We start from the raw sequence: 25,012 nt of genomic DNA on the forward strand, positions 1-25,012 counted from the left end.
TGAGAAATGAGCAAAATGGATCTAACAGGATTTAGCAACTATGTTTTCTAGATCTTGTCTTATAAATTAAGAATAGAGACCATTTATTACTCATTCCTGGTCCTTGAAACACAAAGCATGATTCCTTGCTAACAGTAGACTTTCCATAAATGCTTGTTGGTACTCTCTATAGGCCCCCATCTCATTCTCCAGCATCTAATCAACACTTAGAATCTTTCTTGCAAATAGAAAAATGATAGTAGCAAAGGCATCTTGAAGTTTTAAGGACATAGAATTTAGAACTGAGTTTTAAGAATGGCTGTGTATATCTCTAGGCTTCACAATTACCATAAAATGCTATTGTTTGTCTTTAACAGTGATGGGACTCAGGAAAGGGCCACCCTCAAACAGGCCAAAGTGGCATATAAATTATTCTGAATTAAAGTTACTTAAGAAACAGCAGATGCAAGGAGGACACTCTGATACTCACTCCTATCTCCTTGAAAGCAGGAAATAAATGTCCCATGCGAAAGGTATTCTCCCTATACCAGGATGTAGAGAGACATTCTTACTTCCAGAGATAGAGAATTTAGGGCCAAGAAGGCTATATAAACAAACTCTGATTAGTTACTTCACTGATTAGTACCTAAGTCTAAGTCAGTTCTTCATAAATTTATTGTTTCTTTGTCTAAAAGGTACATAAACAGCCTGCTTTGGCCCATTCTTAGTCCCTTATCTATGACACCTCTATACATATGAAATTAAGTTTGTGGTGTTTTTCTCTTGTTAATCTGTCTTGTGTTAATTTAACTACTGGACTAGCCAAAAGAACCAAGAGGGATAAGTGGAAAATTTCCCCTTCCTGATAATAGCAAATCCTTTTAAGTACGTGGCATTACCCTATGAACTCACTTACTGAGGTTAAGCAAAGAAAATAGTTTGCAGGGTAAACACATGTCAGTGGACACTCAAAAAATAGTGTTAGCCTAGGATGCATCATCAACTTAAAAACATCTCTAAAGTAGATAATTACTGTCCAACTGATGGCAAACAAATTAATAGAGTTAAAATTAGCACAATTTATTTAATATTTTGTTTTTCCTGTACAATGGCTTTGTTTGCAGGTAGAGGAACAAAAGGAGAAGAAGGAAAAGGTTGAGCAGAAAGAAGATAGAAGAGATGCTCAGGGAAACTTCTCATTATATAACCCATCTAAAATATAAAAAACACATATTTTGTCAAGGCATGGATGAGCTGTGGGGAAAGTGAAGAAGCCAGGCGTAAAAGAAAAAATAGCTTGTCCTAGCATGAGCTCTGATCCGGGTTGCCTAGGGTCTGGCTTCTAACTGAAGACAAAGCCTGAGCTTGGGTGGAGTAGGAGTGGATTACAGACTGCCACACAGAGCTGGATTCCTTAAGGAGAAAGTCCCACAACTCACAGAGGAAGAAAATGGACAAATACCTGATTTTACTTTGACTCTAGCTGGAGGAGAAAGAGGAAAGTAAAGTAAAGGAGGAATGAAAGTAGAAGAGAGATTGAGGGGAAGAAAGAAGGAAGGGAAAGAAATAAAAGAAAAAGAAGAAAGAAAGAAAGAAGAAAGAAAAGAAAGAAAGAAAGAAAGAAAGAAAGAAAGAAAGAAAGAAAGAAAGAAAGAAAGAAAAAATAAAGAGAGAGAGAAGAAAGAAAGAAGAAAGAAAGAAAGAAAGAAAGAAAGAAAGAAAGAAAGAAAGAGGAAGAGGAGTTTCCTCTGAGAATTCCTAGCCCATATAGTGTTTATGAATCTGAATCCAAAATTTATCGTACGTCTATGTCATTCAAAAATCCAAGCTAAAAATTAAGTTCTGAGAGATCCTGGGGTGCAGTGTGTCTTGATAACTGGAAGGAGCAAATACAAGTCTTCTCTGGGGAAACAAACTTTAAAACTCAGGCCTCAAAGGATTTCTGCACAGAACATTCAAGGAATAGGAACTCACATACCAAAACCTCCACTCACCAGAATTAACCTGTGTATGAGAGTCAGCAAAAACAATTAACTACTGAATCTCACCCATGAGTATAGCTGATACAGATTGCTAGAAATATAAAATAAATATAATTAAAATACCTGAAGTAATAAAAGTGGACATTGAAATAAGACAAATGAAGATTTTAAAATTTGACCAGGTTTAGAGTTCAAAGAAAACCCCACTATAGGGATGCCTAGGTAGCTCAGCGGTTGGGCCTCTGCCTTCAGCTTAGGGTGTGTCCTGGGGTCCGGGATAGTCCCAGATCGAGCTCCTTGCAGGGAACCTGCTTCTCCCTCTGCCTGTGTCTCTGCCTCTCTCTCTCTCTCTCTCTCTCTCTCTCTCATGAATAGATAAAATCTTAAAAAAAAAACCCACTATAGAATTTTTATATATTAAAAATACATAAGTTGGCATTAAAAGATTGTTGGGTGACTTAAATAGTATGTTAGGCACAGCAGAAGAGTGATTGGCCTCTAAGATAAATTTGAAGAAATTATATAGAGAATAGAATAGAGAAACAAAAAATGAATACATTAAAAGTTTAGATACAGAGACAATAGAACATAACTCTAATGTACTCATCAGAATTTCAGAAGGAAGGAAGGAAAGAGAAAATACTTGAGGAGGTAATGGTTGAGATTTTCTAGAATTTGTAGAAAATAGAAGCTCTCAGATTCGGAATGGTTGGTGAACTCCAAGAAGAATAAATGGAAAGAAACACACTGAGAAACATTGTAGAGACACTATAGCAGTGAACATCAAAAGAAAGCCTAGGAATAGTTGAGAGAAAAGATTACCTATGCAACTGATAATTTACTTCTCAACTGCAACACTCGAAGCTAGAAGACATTCTTAAAGTGCTAAAAGAAAATAATTGTCAAAGTAGCATTGTATATGCAGTGAGATCATCTATCAAGAGCAATAGAGAAATGGGGACATTTTCAGACCAACCAAAACTGAGTTTACTTCCAAAAACACTCCCTAAAAACAAGATGTCAGGGTGATGTTCTTCAGAAAAGGAAAAGATTCCAGAAAAAAAAAAAAAAAAAACAAGAAATGAAAGGAATACCAAACAAAGAACAATGTTGACTTGCGGATAAAACCAAATTGATAGTGACTGTAAAAGAAATTAAAATATAGTTCAACTTGTGGTGTTGCAAAATCAAGATAAAATTCATATGCTGGGCAATATTGGCAAGTGGGATGAGGAAACTGATTACCTCAAGTCATTCGAATTTCCTTCTGTTATTCAGGAGGAAGAGAAATACTTTGGACTTTAGATTAATTTTGAACTTTGAGTTAAATGGTCATGTTAATATTTTAAGGGTAGCCAGAAAAGTGGAATGTAAAACTTCTAGACTGGTGGAGGAAAAGAAGTTGAATGGGGTGGGAGTAGAGGGCAGAGTCAATCCAAAGAATGGAATGAAAATGGAATTTAAAAGAAACACTTAAAAGGCAGAAAAATGGAAAGTATGAAATAAGATGAAAGAAAGAATTCAAACATGCTATTTATCTCAGCCAATGTGTGAGAACTGAACTCTAGTTGGAAGACGGGTTTTAGGTGGGATTTAAAACAAACTCAGTTATGTGGTACATACAAAAGAAACAACAAAACCATAAAGATGTAGAGATGTTTAAATAAACAGATAGAAAGGACGACTGGGTGACTCAGAGTTTGGGTGTCTGCCTTTGGCTCAGGTCGTGATCCTGGGGTCCTGGGACTGATTCTCACATTGGGCTCCTTGCAGAGAGCATGCTTCTCCCTCTGCTTATGTCTCTCCTTCTTTCTCTGTGTCTCTCACAAGTAAATACATAAAACCTTAAAAAAAAAAAAAAAAAACAGATGGAGAAAGAAATTCTAGGGAAAAGTCAAACATTTTAACTTTATGTTAAAAATATTATTAGCAATAAAGAGGTTTATTAAATATTAATAAAAACTTTAATTATCTATGAAGCTAATTCTAAACTTGTAATCACCTAAAAACATATATACAATATCCAGCAATAGGAGAGTGTGCATCATTTTTGAGCCCACATGGAATTTTTGCAGAAATATAGCTTCGTGTTAGACCAGAGAAGTCCCAGTAAAATTTAAGGAACTTGATACTACATTCTCTGGTCATGGCATCAATAAGTTAGAAATCATTTTTTTAAAAAAGATGAAAATAGATTACTGGAAACAGGAATACTTTCAATGACAATTTTATCTCAAATCTTTCTCTTAGGCTTTGCTGATTGACAATTTTGGTAAATCCTTGTATTTTCTGGAACCCACTATTTTATTTTTTCTTTAATATATAAAATATTTGGTTGAAGTGTGACCAGTTTGTAAATTGGTTCTCTGGCCATGTAGCATACACATGTATACTTAAATGTACATGCTCACTCTTTGGTTGGTTGACCTAATTTAATTTTAAAAACGTGTTGAATTTCAAAAAAATCCAGTTTTCCGTGTTAGGCCAGTCATTCAATGCTCTATCAGTAATCGAAATTTATTAAAAAAAAAAAAAAAAAAAAAAAAAAAAAAAAAACCTCTTCAGGGGCACCTGGGTGTCTCAGTTGGTTAAGTGTCTGCCTTTGGCCGGGGTCATGATCCCAGAGTCCTTGGATAGAGCCCCTGCATCAACATCTGGGCTCCCTGCTCAGCAGGGCGCCTACTTCTCCCTCTCCCTCTGCCGCTCCCCCTGCTTGTGTTCTCTTTCTCTCTCTGTGAAATAAATAAGTTAAAAAAAAAAACTTCTTTGGTATAATTATGTTTTAACCATCAGTGGTATAAATATTAAATACATTTTTAAAAATTCAGTTGTCAATCTTTATGAAAGTTCTTTTTCATTTGGGCTTGAGATACTCCAAGAGGTTTCAAATGGTTCAGTTAACTATACTTAATTTAATTTAATTTAATTTAATTTAATTTAATTTTTTTAAGATTTTATTTATTTATTCATGAGAGACACAGAGAGAGAGAGAGAGAGGCAGAGACACGGGCAGAGGAAGGAGCAGGCTCCACGCAGGGAGCCCCATGTGGGAATTCGATCCTTGGACTTCAGGATCACTCCCTGAGCCAAAAGCAGGAACCAAACTGTTGAGCCACCCAGGGATCCCCAATTTCTAATTTTAAAGGATGTTAATACAAATAACAATATATAGAATTAGTTTGACAAAGATAGGATCTGTGAAGCTGATTATAATAAAAATGTATTCAATTATAAATTCCATAAAAGCAAGAGCTGAGTCATTTTTTCCTCACCATTTTATCTTCAGCGCTTAATATCAGACCCAGTACATAGTAGATATTCACAATTTTTGGGGGGGTGGGAAAAAAAAGATAATGTAAATGTAGGGTGGTAAGTAGCTAAAGGCCAGAAATAAAAGAACCATATCTAGGGGCACCTGGGTGGCTTAGCGGTTGAGCGTTTGCCTTCAGCTCAGGGCGTGATCCCAGGGTTCCGGGATCAAATATCATATCGGACTCCCTACAGGGAGTTCATGTCTCTCATGAACAAATAAAATCTTAAAAAAAAAAAAGGATCATATCCAATATGAAGGGAAAAGCGCTTATAGTCATTATTTTATTTCTTTCAGCCAGTATCTATGGAGTGCCTACTCTGTACCAGGAAAAGCTCTAGGTGTTACGAGATACGTTGATGAATGACCAGCATGATTCCTTAACCAGGTGAAACTTACCGTCTAGGGACATACAATTTGTTGGAAATATATAGGGTGGTCATGAGAATCAAATTCTGAGGTTTTGAACAGTGTGGTAAGGGAGTGGGGGAACTCAATTCATCACCTGCTATAGGTATCTTACAATGAAATTTTTATTTTACCCAGAATTTGATCACTGATGATAATTCTTTAATATTCACAGTTGACACAATAGTTTAATATTCACAATCTCATCTGAAGCAGAAAGACTGAGAATTATGACTGCTTTGCAGATAAGGAAAACAAAATCGAGATGCAGGTAAATCTCAAGATTGGAATCCAGATTTCCTGGATCCAAATTATTGGAAATAAAGGCGATGCCATGTTCTAAAGATTGGGTTTTGGTGTTTGTTCATTTTTAGCGAATATTTGAATAAGAAACATAATCTCCTTTTCGCACTTTTCAAAATATCCAGGTCTCTGGCTTTGGCAAATTTCATGTCTGGATGATTGTCAGAACTTTTCACTTTTTTTTCTGAGAATTAGCCATTAGAGATAGAGACATGATCAGAAAGTCCTCAGTTACATGAGCAGGAGTCCCCGGAGGCAAGGTTGGCTGGATATGGCATTAGTCTACTGTGAACTTCTTGCAGTGAGGCAACTTGGTCATGCATCAGCGTGTTCCCAGCGTCCCTTATTGTGGAGCTTGCCAAATGAAGATGGATCGGCAGTAAAGTATGTCATTCCTCCATGCCACTCTGGTGGCCACGGCCAGCCCCAGGCCCTGTGACACTGTGCCTCAAAGTATCTTCCCAAACTGCTCTGTCTCTGTTCTGCCTTTTCTCAGAAGCCTTAGGTGGCTCTCTCTCGCCCACTAAATTTTGATCAGATCCCTCAATCTGTCAACCAAAGTTCTCCATAGTCTTTTTGAGGTTTATTGTGTTCCACTCATTCAACACCTCCCCCTGGGCACCATTGACATCCTGGTCTCCAGCCACAATACTCACTATTGCCACAGCACACTTGATTTTGTACAGATCCGTATCTTTGCTCAAGTAGTTTCTTCTGTCTAGAGCACATTCTGCAAATACACATATATGTGGAAGTCTAACACATCCTTAACAATTTCTACTTCTCCTTGGATCCTTGACTCATAAGGAATCACCTTTCCCCATGTTCCCACCATGAGTCCTGAGTTTACTTGGCCTCCAGGACACTTATCTCATTCTACCTTGCATCAGTTACTGAGCTATATGGCAGGAGTGTAGGAGTCAGGCTTGTGTACAGCACCAAGGTTTCAATCACGCTGACCCTGGCTCAGTTTCTGTCACATAGTTGATGTTTTATAAATGTTTCCTGAATTCCTGAAATTAATCAATGATATCACGTAAGGTAACCAGAAATGCCAAACTCACCTCTATAAAGTCAACTTGACCCTGATGGTTTCCTCCCCTCAAAAAATGAATGCAATGACACAGAAGAGGGGCAATACGGTCACACTCACAAAGAGTGTGACAAATAGAACATGTTATTTGGCATCTATTTTTAGAAACGAAGAATACTTAGAAACTCAAGATAGGGCAGTGGAAATTAAAACTGTCTGTTCAGTATTGCCAGAATATTGCTAATGCAAATTATCTAATGATCCCAGAAATTGGCACAGCCAGGGACAAAAAGTTTTCTCACTTCTATACTTGTTTACCACATACTACAAAGTTAATTTGTATATAGCTCTTCTAAACTTTTATCTTGCTGACTTTCAGTCTCCCAAATTCAAAAAAAATATTGAATTGCTCCTGACATCTAGCTGGCTTGATATCTGGAGTGCATGCATAATTTAAGCTGATTGAATATTTTGCCACATTAGAGTGGAAAATATCTGAATCCCCCAAACAGTAAAAGAAAATGACAGGCTCAAATGCCACTTGGCATCACCTTCCGTGATTTCCGCCAGGTAATTAGGGCAGTCTAGGCGGCTGAAATGGAAATTTGCCTTTAGCTACAGGATTCACTCATGAGCACTCAAGGCCCAGGAACAGATGACTCTGTCTTTAGCTGATGCAAAGTCTTTTTTCCTTCCTTAGAAGAGAGATAAAATAAAAACACTCCTCAGATTATTTGCTTTTTTTTTTTCTTTTTTAAATATGCTTTTTTGAGTTGATCTTTTTAACCAAAGAAAAGGGGTTTGGAAGAAGCTTTCATTAGTAGAATTTGCTTGACTTTGAAGTAAACAAAAACAACAAAAAGACACTCCTAAAGCCCTCCAGGTTTGTCAGAAAAAACAACTAATGATGAGCCTTTGACTTCTCTAACCCTATGTCACTCTCCTACCCACAAGGCACAAAAGTGCTGGTTCTTCCTTTGCTCCCCTCCTGAGAGTTTGAAGACAGAGCGCTCTCCCCTCCCCCCAGTCCCAGTCCCAGCTGTGACTGTAGAATTGACAGCACCAAGGAGAAAGTCCCCAGGGAGATGGGATGTGGCATTCTGAAAACTATGGGCAGAAAGGCTGATGAGCTTCCTGGGTAGCAGTCGTTGGCGGCTGGGCAGGGGTGAGGGGCCAGGGAGAGAAGCCCAGGATCTGGGAGCAGATAAGTGCTCTCTGTTGTGGAGCAGGGGCATCTCATCAGGCCTCACCCAGCTAGGGTTTTCCTTAGGACTCCCGTTTCTTTTTATTTTCTTTCCATGCTCATCAATAAGAATTCTGATCTTACTTCTGAGAGACCTTGACACTGAGAATGAGGTGGAGGACATTAGTATTCTGGTCCCTGGGAAGGGATGGCTCCGGTCAAAAACATGTGCTTTATTCAGCAAATTTGTGGAACACTTACCAAGTGCCCTATACTGGCTGAGCTCTGGGAATTCAGTGGGAAACTAAGAAAGGCCATGCCCTCATGGAGTTTATATCCTAGAAGAGGAAGATGGACAACAAAGGTATGAACAAGCAAACAAACCAGATCGATATACATAATAGTTGTAGAGAAAGTTTTGCTGGGTGGAAACAGTGAATACAGGAGTAAGCAGTAAAAGGGGGTAGGACAAGTTCCAATCTGATGGCCTCTACAGATGCTAAGAAAATAGAGTGTGCGAATCTGAGAAACGGGGAACCAACCAGACCTCTGACCAAAGATGTTTCCCCTAAGAATTTCTTGCACCAGCCAGTCCTGGACAACAATCCCTCATTCATCATCTTTTCTTCCCCTGCGAGAACACTCTTGTTCTCTCAGCTTCCAAGGCAATTCTCCTGACACATCCTGTTAGTTCCTGCCCTGGGCTCTCACACCTGCTGTTCTTTTGCCCAGAGTATCTTTCTTCCCATCTCTGCCTGAAGAAATCTCAAGCCCATCTTTCCAAATTCAAATAAAATATCCTCTCTCCTGTACCTATCCCAAACAAAGGTGAATGCTTCCACAAAAGTTTATATAATTCTATTATAACATATTTCAAATTGTGTTTTGTTGTCTCCCTATTACTGGGGAATTAGGGAAGGGGGAGGGTTAGGAGGTGACAAACATTCTTTCCTTGACCAAACTCTGATTAGACTCCTCTGAATTCTCCTCTCAACTAGGCTTCTGTGCCCATCTTTACCTGGTCCAATTTTAGCAAGAATCCCCCACTCCCCACGTCTGACGGCCTTTCCTATTTAATTAGCTACTTCCTCCTTCCCCATCCCCCTGGGTGATCCCCTGACCTGCCACCAGAGACCCCCTTATTCTCTGATGCTTTCTCTTAATAGTTTTCCATTACCAACCTCCACTCTGCTTCTTAGCTATAAATTCCCACTTTTCCTTGTATTTAGAGTTGAGCCCCATTGCAGCGATCCGTACTAATATTGTGATAATCTCCTCCCTTGAATATAGTTTGCCTTACTGTCTTTAACAAGTGTCCTGATAATTTTTTCTTTAACAGAGGAAGGAAGGAGGAAGGAGAGAAGAAGGACAAAAGAGGGGAAGGAAGGAGCAGAAGTAGAAGAGATGCAAGGAGGGATAGAAGAATTTAAACTTCAAAATAAAGTGAGTAGTTCATTTCTGAATATTTGTACCAAAAAAAAAAAAAAGAAGAAGAAGAAGCTAAATGCACCACAAAAGATATTTTTTGTAATAAAATAAAAGTTATGCTCTATCTGGGAAATTCTTCTTTTGTCCTGCTAAGACCACCAAGGAATATAAAATCCCTCCTACACTTCTTTTCAAAGGTATTTACATATGAGTCATAATTCCTACCAATCCCAAACTACATAGATCTGCATGCCAGCAATTAGGTGTTTATAGAGCTAGAAGGGAAGAATGGCAGCTGCTGAACTGCAGTGGAAACAGAAAACCTCTGGTTAGTAGTGGAGGGGTTGGGAACCTAGGAAGCTCTTTCTGGAAGCAACTTTCTGGTGTCGATCATCAGGGATAAAGAAAGGGATAATGCAGAAATTAAATAAAGGTGAAGCATCCCAGGCTTAGAATGGAGGATCCTCCAAACTCTGAGGTTTACTTTGGTGCCGAGAGAAATGTAGCAGAAGTGGGAAAGGGGCCAAGACAGAGGACATCTGGCCCAGAGGGTTCCAGGAGTTCAAACAACCCCTGAGCGATGGCAATGTTATCTATCACAGTGATTCTCAACCTTGACAGCCCTTAACAATTATACAAGATCTCTTAAAAACTACAGTGCCTGGACCCCAGACCATTGAAATAGGGATTTCTGCAGATGGGGCAGTAGCATTAGGATTTTTAATAAGCTCTCCAAGTGATTCCACAGACACAGGTGGTTAAAATTCCTTTCATGTGCATCATTTGCAAAGCCCTTCCAATGTGTTGGCTTACTGAACGTGGTTTATACCCAAAGGTAGAAACCAAAGCTCAACAACAGAAGGGAACTCGCCACGGGTCATACAGCCAGTGGTAAGATTCTAACTTGTGCCTTCAGGCTTCAAGTTCAATACGCACAGCTTAGGGAACTGCTTCTGGGGAATATCTTGATGAGGACAAATTGATATTGAGTGATTCCACTCTCCCTTTTGACATCCCTTCTTGATTAACACTTTTCTTTTCTCCCACGCATTTCCTTTCTACCCTTCTCATCCTCAGGTGCCCATTCCTCTTCTGCCTGCTGGGATGTGCTGACCAGTGGCTAACCACTCAGCAGGAATCAGGTATGTGGGCAGCCTCCCTGCAGGAGAATGTTCTCTTGAGAAAAACATTGGCAAATGAGGTAAAATGCAAATAGTTAGTTAATCAGAGTGAACAGTATAGGGAGTTTCTTGTGCTATTCTTGAAACTTTCCTGTAAGTTGAAAATATCAAGATAAAAGGTTACGAGAAAAAGGAGGAGGAGAAAGGGAAGGAGGAAGGCGAGGAAGACACTGGCAGCATTTAGTATAGATTCGATGGCCTTGATGAGGAATCATGGCCCAAAGGCTTGAAGGGCTGAGTCTTCTCTGTTGTGAGACTTTGGCCAAATTACCCCCTGTCCTAGGATTTTATTTTCCTACTGGGACATGAGAGGGCTGGAGTAGAGTTTCCTTGTTCTGCTTATTCATTGCTACATAACCAATCTCCCCAAATCTTAGTGGCTTAAACCACAAATTTATTATAACATTTCGTTATTCTTTGGATTGATGAGGCTCCGCTGGGTGATTCTCACTTATGGGACTCTCACGGGGTTACAGATAGAAGTTGGGTTTGGCATTACCTGGCTTGAATGGGCGGCATCCCAGGTGGTTCACTCACATGGCTCGCAGTTGATCTTGGCTATTGGCTAGGAGCCTGGAGGGGGCTGTTGACCCCAAAAGCCTACACTGTAGCTATCTTGTTAAATAAAAACAATGATGTTCTTCTCAATTATAGCAGACATATTTTTCTAAGGCTGTGGGTTTTTCATAAGCTAGGAGTTTTACATTCATGTGAATGATTAGCATTGCTGTTATTTGCATTCTGCTGACTACTGGCTGTCCCAGCCTCGCTAACTGCCATCTGGTCGCAAGTCTGGTTGCTTCTCCTGACTGCTCTCTGTCTATTGGTAATCTTTTGTTCCCACTCATTCACCAAAGATGCAGCTATCTAGGAATCCCAGCATAAACTGTAAAGAAAAAATACTCAAAAAAATTGTGTGGGGTTTGTATTTGTAAAAACTGTGATTATTTGTGAACATTGGTCACTACAACAGGGTTGGTGGGGCAATTTCATTCCCAAACACGTTGTCTCTCACATTGTCCCACATTGTGGTGGGTGAGGAAAATACACTGTGTCTTAGCATGCCCAGAAAGCTTTTAAAATTGTGGAGAAATCCACAGGCAGAGAGCTCATGGCTTATTTGAGAAATTTTGCTTCTGCTTTTTAGTATGCTTGTGTCCTTGTTTTCATCAAAATTACACATTTACATTTAGAGTTGATGACTTCACAAATTTGTTTCAGAAAGGAGTGGTCCCCTGTTGCCTGCCCTCTAGAGGCCCCTCCCCAGACGCAACCACTATCAACTATTTCAGCTACATTTGTTTTTGTTTTGTTTTGTTTGTTTTGTTCCAGATATTGCTACTTCTTGATTTTTCAGTACCTCCTCTTCCATGATTACATATATGTATCAGTCCAGCCCACCCAAGTCTTCTCATGACAGATACATCTGATTTGGGCCAGGCCAGTGTTCTGAGCTTATTATTAAAACTATATAAACATTCTTCCCAGCTAAATCCTGTAGTATTCACCGATCACTTTTCTTTTCTAAAGAACTTTTTGCTTTCTCTTTTTCTCTTTTCCTTTTTAAGATTTATTTATTGATTTCAGTAAGAGAGAGAGAGAGAGAGAGAGAGAGAGAAGGGGCAGAGGGAGAAAGATTCTCAAGTAGACTTCACACTGAGCAGGGAGCCCAACATGAGGCTCAATCTCATGACCCTGAGATCATGACCTGAACCAAAACCAAGAGTCGGACACTCAACCGACTGAGCAACCCCGGCACCCTAACTTTTTATTTTCTTTAGGGCTAATAATGGTCTTGTATTTTTTTTTAATTTGCTTATTCCTCTATGTAGATAACACCAATTTATCCAAACTTCTGCCAAGTATTATACTCTCATCCTAAAATGTTCAAAAACATCAGTTATTCCATCAATTATATATTTTTGAAGAATTCCTTCCTAGTTGTGCTCCAACCTGCTGATTTTATTTTATTTATTTTTATTTTTTATTGGTGTTCAATTTGCCAACATATAGAATAACACCCAGTGCTCATCCCATCAAGTGCCGCCCTCAGTGCCCATCACCCAGTCACCCTCACCCCCTGCCCACCTCCCCTTCCACTACCCCTTATTCATTTCCCAGAGTTAGGAGTCTCTCATGTTCTGTCTCCCTTTCTGATATTTCCCACTCATTTTTCTCCTTTCCCCTTTATTCCCTTTCACTACTTTTTATATTCCCCAAATGAATGAGACCATATAATGTTTGTCCTTCTCTGATTGACTTATTTCACTCAGCATAATACCCTCCAGTTCCACCCACGTTGAAGCAAATGGTGGGTATTCATCGTTTCTAATGGCTAATATTCCACTGTATACATAGACCACATCTTCTTTACCCATTCATCTGTCGATGACACCGAAGCTCCTTCCACAGTTTGGCTATTGTGGCCATTGCTGCTAAAAACATCGGAGTGCAGAACCTGCTGATTTTAATAGCACTGTAGGATCTGCCTTTTCAGTCATCACTAAGACTTCTCTCCTGCCTTTTGTATGTTGGATCTTCTATTTCTGTAGTCCTATCTTCTTTTTGTTTTTTGTTTTCTACCTTATTAAAAGGACGTGCATTCTTTGGCAGAGCAGAGCTCTCTGAAAAAGAGTATCCGGGAGGTAGAATTTTGAGAACTTACATCTCTGAAGATGTGTTTATTTTATTCTCCTACCTGACTGATAGTTTGGTTAAGTATGATATTCTAACTTAGGAATCACTCCATTGAGAATTTTGAGGGCTTCCTTACATGGTCTTCTAGCTTCTAATGTGACTATTGACAAGACCCTGAAAATTTTCCAATTTGTGGCTCTTTGTGTGTTATTGTAATTTTTCTTCCCTCTCCTCCGCTCCCCTTCTCCTCTATTTTTTTCTTCCTCTTCTTCCTCTCTGCCTCCCTACCTCCTTCCTTCTTTCCTTCTCCCTCCATTAAAATATTTTTCTTCATTGCCCTGGGTATTTGGCAGGTCCTCACAATCTGGAAGCTGATGTCATTCACTTCTGGGAATTTTTCCTGACCTATTTGGTTGGTATTTTTTTCCCTCCCATTTCCTTGCTTCTCTTCCTTTTGGAAACCCTACTATAAAAAAAAAAAAAAAAAAGAAACCCTACTATTTAAACATTGGACCTTTGGACCTCAAGGACCGATCCTTTTATTTTCTCATCTTTCTTTCCTATTTTTCTGTATGTCTTTTTGTTCTATCTTAGAGTATACATCTTCATCCTTAATTTCTATTTCCTCTATTGAATTTTTATTTATCTGCTGTTATACTTTCAATTTCTAGGTTTTCCTTCATCTCTTAGTATACTTTTCTTTTTAAGGATTTTATTTACTTATTTTTGAGAGACAAAGAAAGAGCATGAGCAGGGGAGGGGCAGAATGCAAGGGAGAAGTAGACTCCTCTACTGAGCAGGGAGCCAGACATGGGGCTCCATCCCAGGACCCTGAAATCATGACCTGAGCAGAAGGTAGATGCTTAATTGACTGAGCCACCTAAGTGCCCTACGTAATATGCTTTTTAAAAGTACCCTCTTCTTTTCTCATGAATGCAATATAGTGTCTCGATGCTCTGAAGTATGTATGTGTAAATGTATTATATACATCTGTGTGTGTGTGTGTGTCTGTATTTTTTCCCCTTCAGGGTGTCTTGTCCCTAAATGCTATCTGTCTTCTCTAAGGTACCTATTGTGTGTGTTTTATTATCGGTATTTCAGGTTAGAGATGGATGGTCATCCTTTGGGCACCATACAAACAAGCAAGTCTAGGTTACAAGAAAAGTTCATTGGAAACTCCGGGCTCATGGGTGTGACTTTTTGCTTGCAGGCTTTAATGGTAAGTTTAAGCCATTTTATAACAGTATCTATACATTTTTCCCCTTAGGTTGATCATATTTCAGGGGAAGAATCCTCCAGCATTACACTGAAGGACACTGTGTTTCCCTGGAGCTGGCATTCTTAGAGCTCTGTTGGCAGAGCTGGCTGCAGATGACACCATTTAGGATACATACATTTTCTTACTATTCCTGTTTTCAGAATGATACCCTACTCTCAACTGTGTCTAGTATTCTCTAGTCCAGGGTGCACCTATTGTATCCTATGCAGAAAATACATCTCCAGATTTCTACCAAAGTGGGGATGGGTATTTGTCTGGCTATAAGGGGTAGGGAGGGGATCTAGAGATCTAACTAAGTCATAAACAGACTTTTAAGTAAGCTTGTTCATCCTCAAGTCCTGGGGAACTTGATGTGAATTCATACATTGTTGAGAGTTTCTGCATATAAACAGGTTATTTTTCATCTTTTACCAGTGTTGGTTTAAGGTTTAGCTTTTTCTGGGCTACTAAATTGGTCAGCACACATTCATTTGCATTTCACTTTCTAAAATTTTTTTGCTTGCAGCTTTGTCTTTTTTCATTTTTTCCACTCTTGTGGATGTTTGCCTTTTAAAATATATCACTTTACTGTTGTTTAAATGGGTTTTGAGAGTAGAGCAAAACAACATAAAGGTTTCCAACCCATCGTTTTTATCCAATGTCCTTTCAGGACAAAATCTTGAATTAGGAAGATCGAGGGCAAGAACAGAAAGATTCAGATCACAATATTTCCTCATACACAGAGATTGAATTTTGAGATCAAATCCATATTTCAATTTGCTTTCCCAGTTTGTAAACCTTGCAGAAATATCAGGGACATCACATTATTATCAATGGTGCCCTGCTCAATGACAATAGCTACCATTCGCTGAATAGTTACTCCATGCTACTGACAAGCCAAGCACTTTATATATGTTATCCCATTTAATCCTCATACCAACCACATAAGTAAGGTAAGTTTTATTATTTGCGTTTTAAAGGTGAGGAAAATAATGTTTGGAGAAATTAAATAACTTGCCCAAAGTCATAAAGCCATAATTTGAAGGAATCAGAATTCAAGCACAGGTCTGTCCAGTGTACAGCTGCTGGATTATGCTGCTTCTGCTGGTTGCAGGCTTCTGCTGTCTTGGCTGACACAGCCTCCTGCTACCACATGACCTCCCCAGCCCCACCACAATTGCTGCATTCCCTACACAACATCAATTTCACAGAATGCCTTTAATAAGTGTATAAGTACATAAATTTCAAAATGCTAATGCTAATGCTAATGCTAATTATGTTTAAGAAAGCTTACTAGAATTTTAAGGGACGGACAAAGGAAGGAAGATATCTTTAAGGAGAACCTAGTCTGTTTACAGAAATAGAAACAACCTGGTCTTGGTGCTTTTCTATTCTTTAAATATATTAGCTCTTTTTTGTTTTTTTAATGGTAATTGGCTTTCCAAGATGGTTCTATCTCTACTGGAGTAAAATTTGATAAGTCATAATTTCTAGAAAATTATTTCATCACAGTTTTGAAATGTTTTTGCATAGATTTACAAATTAATCTCATAGTTTAAAAATATCCTGCTTTTTAAAATTATTTTTAATCATTTCTAACATTATATATTTATAATTTACTCTTTTATGTAACATTGGCTTAGCCAATGGTTTAAACACTTTGTTTATTTTTTTCCCACAGAGCCAGTTTTTACCTTTATTTATTATTTTTACTGGTTTTCCATTTTCTGTCATTGATTTCTGCTTTGACCCATATTACTTTTTCTTTTGGGTTACTTATTCTTTTTCTAAACTCTTGATTATTTAATTCATGTGTTTCATTAGTTTTTATTTAAATGGTCATTTAACACTATACAATTTCCTTTGGTAGGTGCTTCAGCTGTTTTTCATGGATTCTGATTTGTGATATGGTCACTTCAGTTCTTTTTCAAGGAATTCTGCGATTTTGTTTTGCATCATTTCTTTGAACCAAGATTTATTTGATAGCATTTTTTTAAAAAAAATCTAGGTAGAAGAGTCTTATTTTTTTAAATAAATTAATTTTTTATTGGTGTTCAATTTACCAACATACAGAATAACACCCAGTGCTCATCCCGTCAAGTGCCCCCCTCAGTGCCCATCACCCATTCTCCCCCACCCCTCGCCCTCCTCCCCTTCCACCACCCCTAGTTCGTTTCCCAGAGTTAGGAGTCTTTATGTTCTGTCTCCCTTTCTGTATTTCCACACATTTCTTCTCCCTTCCCTTATATTCCCTTTCACTATTGTTTATATTCCCCAAATGAATGAGACCATACACTGTCCTTCTCCGATTGACTTACTTCACTCAGCAGAATACCCTCCAGTTCCATCCACGTTGAAGCAAATGGTGGGTATTTGTCGTTTCTAATGGCTGAGTAATATTCCATTGTATACATAAACCACATCTTCTTTATCCATTCATCTTTCGATGGACACCGAGGCTCCTTCCATAGTTTGGCTATTGTGGACATTGCTGCTAGAAACATCAGGGTTCAGTTGTCCCAGCGTTTCATTGCATCTGAATCTTTGGGGTAAATCCCCAACAGTGCAATTGCTGGGTCGTAGGGCAGGTCTATTTTTAACTCTTTGAGGAACCTCCACACAGTTTTCCAGAGTGGCTGCACCAGTTCACATTCCCACCAACAGTGCAAGAGGGTTCCCCTTTCTCCACATCCTCTCCAACTTTTGTGGTTTCCTGCCTTGTTAATTTTCCCCATTCTCACTGGTGTGAGGTGGTATCTCATTGTGGTTTTGATTTGTATTTCCCTGATGGCAAGTGATGCAGAGCATTTTCTCATGTGCATGTTGGCCATGTCTATGTCTTCCTCTGTGAGATTTCTGTTCATGTCTTTTGCCCATTTCATGATTGGATTGTTTGTTTCTTTGGTGTTGAGTTTAAGAAGTTCTTTATAGATCTTGGAAACTAGCCCTTTATCTGATACGTTATTTGCAACTATCTTCTCCCATTCTGTAGGTTGTCTTTTAGTTTTGTTGACTGTATCCTTTGCTGTGCAAAAGCTTCTTATCTTAATGAAGTCCCAATAGTTCATTTTTGCTTTTGTTTCTTTTGCCTTCGTGGATGTATCTTGCAAGAAGTTACTGTGGCCGAGTTCAGAAAGGGTGTTGCCTGTGTTCTCCTCTAGGATTTTGATGGAATCTTGTCTCACATTTAGATCTTTCATCCATTTTGAGTTTATCTTTGTGTATGGTGAAAGAGAGTGGTCTAGTTTCATTCTTCTGCATGTGGATGTCCAATTTCCCCAGCACCATTTGTTGAAGAGACTGTCTTTCTTCCAATGGATAGTCTTTCCTCCTTTATCGAAAATAGTTGACCATAAAGTTCAGGGTCCATTTCTGGGTTCTCTATTCTGTTCCATTGATCTATGTTTCTGTTTCTGTGCCAGTACCACACTGTCTTGATGACCACAGCTTTGTAGTACAACCTGAAATCTGGCATTGTGATGTCCCCAGATATGGTTTTCTTTTTTAAAATTCCCCTGGCTATTCAGGGTCTTTTCTGGTTCCACACAAATCTTAAAATAATTTGTTCTAACTCTCTGAAGAAAGTCCATGGTATTTTGGTAGGGATTGCATTAAACGTGTATATTGCCCTGGGTAGCATTGACATTTTCACAATATTAATTCTGCCAATCCATGAGCATGGAATATTTTTCCATCTCTTTGTGTCTTCCTCAATTTCTTTCAGAAGTGTTGTATAGTTTTTAGGGTATAAATCCTTTACCTCTTTGGTTAGGTTTATTCCTAGGTATCTTATGCTTTTCGGTGCAATTGTAAATGGGATTGACTCCTTAATTTCTCTTTCTTCAGTCTCATTGTTAGTGTATAGAAATGTCATTGATTTCTGGGCATTGATTCTGTATCCTGCCACGCTACCAAATTGCTGTATGAGTTCTAGCAATCTTGGGGTGGAGGCTTTTGGGTTTTCCATGTAGAGTATCATGTCATCGGCGAAGAGGAAGAGTTTGACTTCTTCTTTGCCAATTTGAATGCCTTTAATGTCTTTTTGTTGTCTGATTGCTGAGGCTAGGACTTCCAGTACCATGTTGAACAGCAGTGGTGAGAGTGGACATCCCTGTCTTGTTCCTGATCTTAGAGAAAAGGCTCCCAGTGCTTCCCCATTGAGAATGATATTTGCTGTGGGCTTTTCGTAGATGGCTTTTAAGATGTTGAGGAATGTTCCCTCTATCCCTACACTCTGAAGAGTTTTGATCAGGAATGGATGCTGTATTTTGTCAAATGCTTTCTCTGCATCTAAAGAGTCTTATTTTTTAATTTTTAATGTATTGTGATTAGAAAATTTTATGTATTTTTTCTTTCCTTTGAAATTTACTGAGGATTTATTTGTAACCTAAGATAGAGTCAATGTTCCTGATTTTCCTCCATGTCCTATATTTATTATATTTACAGACTACAGACTCGACACATTTTTTTCTTTTCTTGTAGCTGATTTTGGTTATTAGGTTACTGTTTCTCTTTGTTTTGTGGATGTGTCCTCTTGACATAATTTCATTGCCGAAAGCCAGGGTTGGTAAAGAATGGCCAGTGGGCCAAATCCAGCTCCCACCTGCTTTTGTAAACAGTTTTATTAAAACATAACCACACCCCTCTGTTGGCTTAATGTCTGTGGCTGATTTTGCTCTCTACTGGCAGAACTGAATACTTGTATCACAGATTAAATGGCACATAAAACCAAAATTTTTATGATGTATATAAGATATTTATTATGTATTTTAGGTGACTATCTTTAGGCAATAAGTATGCCAATCCTTTTTTTTTCCTATAGGTACATTATTTTGCTTATTCCCTTCATTCTTATAATAACTTTGGATGGAATTTGACTACATTCATTCTGTTGACTTATGCTACATCTTAGATGGCCTCCAGCACTGTGCAATATAAATTTTTGGAGTGATGGAAATGTCTTGTGTTGTATAATGTTGTCACCACAAGTGACTAGTAAGAACTTGGAATATGGCCAGTATGACAGAGAGTTAAATTTTACTTTTATTTAATTTTAGTTAATTAAAATCAAAATAGCCTGATGTGGCTAATGGCCACTGAATTGGAAATCATAGTACCATACTCTTAGAAAGAGGTCAGGAGGGGCTTCCTAGCTCCATAACACCGTTTTCTTTTGTTTTTAGGAAACGGGAAATTTGAGTAGAAAATTTCTTCATATTTTTTAAGATCTGCTGACTTTCCCCCTCTTCCATTCTATCTAAGCTTTCTCATTTCATTGTCCCCAATGTCCCTGTCCTGCTGGATGTGGATTCTACCCTCAGCAGTTTCACCTCCATTCTGGGCTTTATCCTAGAAGGAGTATCTGGCTGGGTAGTTTTGATAGCTTATAGGTCCCACACTACTCTGGTATATTTAAGCTTCCTGAGAGCTCCCTGTTTTCATTCATAAATCTGTGCCCACAAAACATCTTTCAGTTTCAACCACTGTTCTCAAACAACCAGTGAAGTTTTCAGTGAGTGGTTATTAGCTATCTGAGGGTCCTCGGTTTTGTTATATTAGTCATTTGCTTGATCTCTATTATAAGGAGGTTTAACAAGAATATAAAACTGTATCATCTTCCTCAAATTATCTTTTATGATACTTATATATGATATATTTTATCCACTTCTCCATGAGAGTCACTGACCTAGTCCTACCTTCTTCATTTATAAGAGGGAGAAATTGTAGCTTAGACAGGGAACATGGCTTGCCTCAGGTCACAGAGCCAGCAAATATAAAAAGCCAAAGCCAAAACTCATATTAACAGCCTTTCGGTCCAATATTTTTCTCTTATGCCCTACAATTAGAAGTTTTTCTGGGCAAAATCCTCAGACCGCCTATCTCTGAATATGGCCCAATAATTAGTTGTCTGTTCTGATAACTGTGCCCTTTCGATTCTCTCTCTGGCTTGGCACTGCATCTCATTTGTGGAATATATTTGTTTGTAAGTCTAAGGTTGCTAGTGGAGATAAGGGAGAGGCAGACAGAGAGATGACTAACTCATTTAAGGATTTAAGGATTCTGCATTTAAGGATTATGGAAAAAGGATGGTTTTAAAAGTTTGGGGGAATATTCTGGTCTTTTCCCCTTACTGGCCACATAACTGTTGGAAAAATGACTGATTCCTTCTTGTTTTTGGTGAGAAAGATGGATATGAAAGTGCCTCAGTTAGTACTTGACTTGTACATATTGTCTAATGACCAATATTTCCTCTTCCTTTTGATTTCCCCAGCTCCTCCAGTGTGAACTCAAGACAGTGTCTGCAAAGCTGCTATACTCCGTAATAAAGATGGGACAAAAAGTTTGAGCTTACCTCATGGCATATCTACTGGAATTTTGAGGTTAGCAAACGAGATATCAGGACAATCAGAAGGGTGAGGAAACTCAGTATCCCCTTTTCCCCAGTTTTCAATTCAAACATTTGGGTCAGGAGCTCTAGCCTCTTTCTAGTTAAGATCTAGAAAGATCTTAACTGTACAAGTGATAATGCCCTATTGGCCTCCAGGCTTGATCTCTATTATAAGAGGGATTAACAAGAATATAAAACTGTATCATCTTCCTCAAATTCTCTTTTATAATTCTTATATATGATATATTTTATCCACTTCTCCATGAGAGTCACTGACCTAGTCCTACCTTCTTCATTTATAAGAGGGAGAAATTGTAGCTTAGACAGGGAACATGGCTTGCCTCAGGTCACAGAGCCAGCAAATATAAAACATTCCCTTTAGTGGCCTCAGTGCTTTAAAGGCCTCCTGGATATAAGGAGGCGACATCACCACTAGTCTCTGGAATATAGCCAAGTCCCTGAAAAGTATCATTCTTGGAAAAAGAAATGGAAATCAGAGGAAAAATCATGGTTGTACAGAGAAGATGCAAATAGCATAAGTATAGGAAACTCTGTCCATATCAAATTTTTTTCTCCCTGAAGTATACTCTCAATTATTTCTACAGTGTACACAACAAATTGATATTTGGATCTGTGCAGGCAGATACTTCAACTGGGGGTATGCATCTTACTTGGGAAGTCAGCTATCACTATGACAACAGGCTTCTTTTTTTTCTGAACAAATATTATAATTAATTGTCACATGAAATCGGACACAGAAACTGACACCATTGTCAGACCCTCTAACCCTAGCCATTTAAAATTTCTTGGTGGCAGGAGGCACCAATGGGAGCTCTGGCAGAGTAGGTTTCTTAAAATCAAGGCAGGCAATTCAAGGATGAGAGTTTTAATGAGAAGCAACTTCTCACTAAGGCAACCCATCTCTAATTAGATGCTGCTTCACTTCCACACATGTAAGAGAAATCAGGCTCTGCAGAAGAAACCATGCTTACTGAGAGGAGGTTGACTCCGGAACATATAATTTGTTTATCTCTCTAGGCATAAGGAACCATCAAAAGTCAGGTGCTACACATTTGTATAGGACAAATTTGGTATAAGATGGGTATGTTGGTTTTATTTGATCTACTACTCTTCTGGAAAAGCAAAAGTAAAGTTGGAGAGTAACTTCCTACACTCCTTATCTCACACCAGGCATCCTGTTCAACACTATCGGGAATCACTGCCCATTCAAACCTCACCTATAATTTAGGATGAGACAAAAGAAGACTGCAGTGAAGACTGAGAAGTACCCATTATGAATCTCATTTTAAAGACGGTGAAACTGTGGCTCACTGAAGACGAAGAATGTTTTCCAGTTAGCAGCATATCCTTGATATCCATGACCATACCAAAGGAGTGGAGAGAAATAGAATAATTAGGATTTTCCTGATTTATATGATTTCCACAAATCTATCACCTCTTGATCATTTCAGTGGTCTACACTGCAGTGGTGATAGTGGGAGAAAGTTGGGAATTTAGGAAGGAAGGAACCAGAGGCAGATTAGCCTCATGCAATGGTAGGATGACTGTAGCCCCCTAGATCCACAGCAATGGTAATGCTGATGAAACACGCAGGTCAAGTGTTCCCACTCTTCGTTGTACAGAGGAAAATGCAGCCCTGCTGGTTGTGTTGCAAGAGTTACGGAATAAGTTATCAGCAGAGGGAGAAAGCAGTCCTCAAAAGCCAGAATGCTTTTCCACATAGCCTTCTGGGGCTGTTACACCAGGATTTCCCATGTAAACTCTCTGCCCAAAAGAATGTTTGACTGGATTTCCTCATAGTGAATTTCAAACGATGTTTTAGGTATTTATGAGAAGTATTTAGTCAGAGATGCCTTCACTGCCCCTTTCCAACAATATGAGATCGACAGCCACTTAATCCATCTATCCATCCATCCAAACTAATCTGTCTAACTTGACTGTAAAAACATAAGCATTCTATATCTCAATCAGAAGACAAAGTCACGATCATCATCAATTTCATCCTTTTTTCCAGTTTGTGCACTGATTATAGATCCTGTGATATTATATCCATTGTCCTTGTCAACTCTCAAGCCCATCAAATGCCTGCAGATAAACATTTGATCATACAAGGACCATAATTTGCCTCTTTGCAGAATTCATTTCAATTTGATAAACTTCACAGATATTCACTGGGAATAAATGTTATTTTGTTTCCATAATGTCAGGCTCCTTTGCTCCTTTTCTCTTACTTTTAACCGGGAAAATGTGTAGCAATGACATTAAGTTATTTTTCTTTAAATAAATCTGATAAAGGGAGGAGTGGACAGAGAGTAAGGAAGTTGCTTGTTATTCTTCCCCTGTTCTTAGACATATTTTCTTCAGTGGAAATGGAAGCTGAACTGGGAAACCATTATGGACATTAATTTGGCCCTGCGAAAGCTATTTAAATTTACTGAGTCTTACTTTTCAAATCTTTTTGTTGAGGATAATGAAACATACTTCCTGGTGGGACGGTTGATAGGATTAAATTAAATCACATTTCCTAAAAGGCATTGCAATATGTCAGATACATAGTAAGTATAAATGTTTAATGTAGTGAAATGTACTGAGTGACTAATATGTGTCAGGCACTATGATAGGTGTAGTGAGGTTAGAAGAATTAATAATGACGTTCGGTCACTAACTAATAGCTACCATTCAGCCAACAAATCTCTTGGAGCACCCAACAACATATCAGGTACTATGGTAGGCAACGGACAGTCCCTGCCCTCAAGTTGCTCACAGTCTCATTTGAAGAGACAGAAGTAAGGAAGCAATTATAACTTAGTGTGACTAGTACTACCAAAGGCTTAGGAACAGGGGAGGAGTACCTAATCCAGGCCTGAGATGTTGGAAGGGCTTCATTAAGGAGTAGGTAACAGATGACATGGAAGAAGAGGGACAGCATTTGAGGAAAACAGAATAATTTCAACAGAGTCCTGAAAGCAAAAGAGAACATGGAACATTCAAGGACTCTCAGTTGTGTAATGGGTGAAATAAAAGTTGAAGCAGCAAATGATGAAAGATGATGCTACAGCAATAGGCAAATCTGGATTATTAAAGATCATAAGAAGCTTAGGAGGCTTACTTAGAATTCAAAAGAATGAAAAGACATTAACCGGGGAGTGGCATTATCAGATTTGAGCCTTCGATTGTCACTAGCTTCAGTGTGAAAAACGGATTGAATGGATATAGAAAAGGAAAGCATATGAGGACAGATCAGCAACCTGTCTATGAGAAAGAGCTAAACAAGTTGACACTCAGGATGGCCTCTGGAGGTACATATGTATCTGCAGGACTCTGAAGGAAAAACCACCCAGATGCAGGTCATTAAGCTTTATTTTATTTAATAATATTATACTTGTAACCTATACTTATAACCTGACCTCAGGTTAAGTGGCTAGGTCTGCAATATACCCTATATCTCATGGCAGAAATAATATGGAACCATTAAAATAAGACATAGATCAGTGGATCCAGTTGAGGAAACTATAAAATCATACAAAGAGAAGGGATCCAGATTGAAGGAGTCATTTTTACCTTAAGGATTTCCTTTAACATTTCTTGTGGTGTGAGTCGGCTGGTGACACATTCTCTCAGCTTCCATTAGTCTGAAATGTTTTTAGTTTGTTTTCATTTCTGGGTGTAGAAGTCTAGGTTGACCACGTCTCTGCACGCCATTGTCTCCTGGCGTGCATCATTTCCAAAGAGAATCTACATCCTTATCTTCATTCCTTTCACTATGAAGTGTCTTTATTCTCTGATGGCTGGGATTTTTTTCTTTTTCTCTAGTGTTTACCAACTTGATAATGGTTTGCCATTGTGTGTGTGTGTGTGTGTGTGTTCAATATTTATTCTGCTTGGAGTTTATCAAAACTCT

The 25,012-nt window shown here is 38.6% G+C and overlaps 1 protein-coding gene across 7 annotated transcripts in view; it reads left to right on the forward strand.

Annotated features, from left to right (window-relative positions):
• Positions 1–23,312, forward strand: part of RTP4 (receptor transporter protein 4) — a 114,630-nt gene extending 91,318 nt beyond the window's left edge. For 2 of the 7 annotated variants that reach the window (XR_007408141.1, XR_007408149.1), the window contains 5 exons: positions 9,538–9,641; positions 10,704–10,768; positions 14,546–14,663; positions 20,974–21,115; positions 22,282–23,312. The gene's annotated coding sequence lies outside the window, so the exon portion shown is untranslated. Of the gene's footprint in view, positions 1–1,103; positions 5,660–5,854; positions 5,951–9,537; positions 9,642–10,703; positions 10,769–14,545; positions 14,664–20,973; positions 21,116–22,281 lie in introns of all 7 variants that reach the window. The other 5 variants (XR_007408146.1, XR_007408147.1, XR_007408142.1 and 2 more) reach the window with 5 other exon arrangements.
• Positions 23,313–25,012: the final 1,700 nt, after the last annotated feature.

This window comes from Canis lupus, chromosome 34 (assembly GCF_003254725.2).
Source record: "Canis lupus dingo isolate Sandy chromosome 34, ASM325472v2, whole genome shotgun sequence".
Classification (NCBI taxonomy): domain Eukaryota; kingdom Metazoa; phylum Chordata; class Mammalia; order Carnivora; family Canidae; genus Canis; species Canis lupus.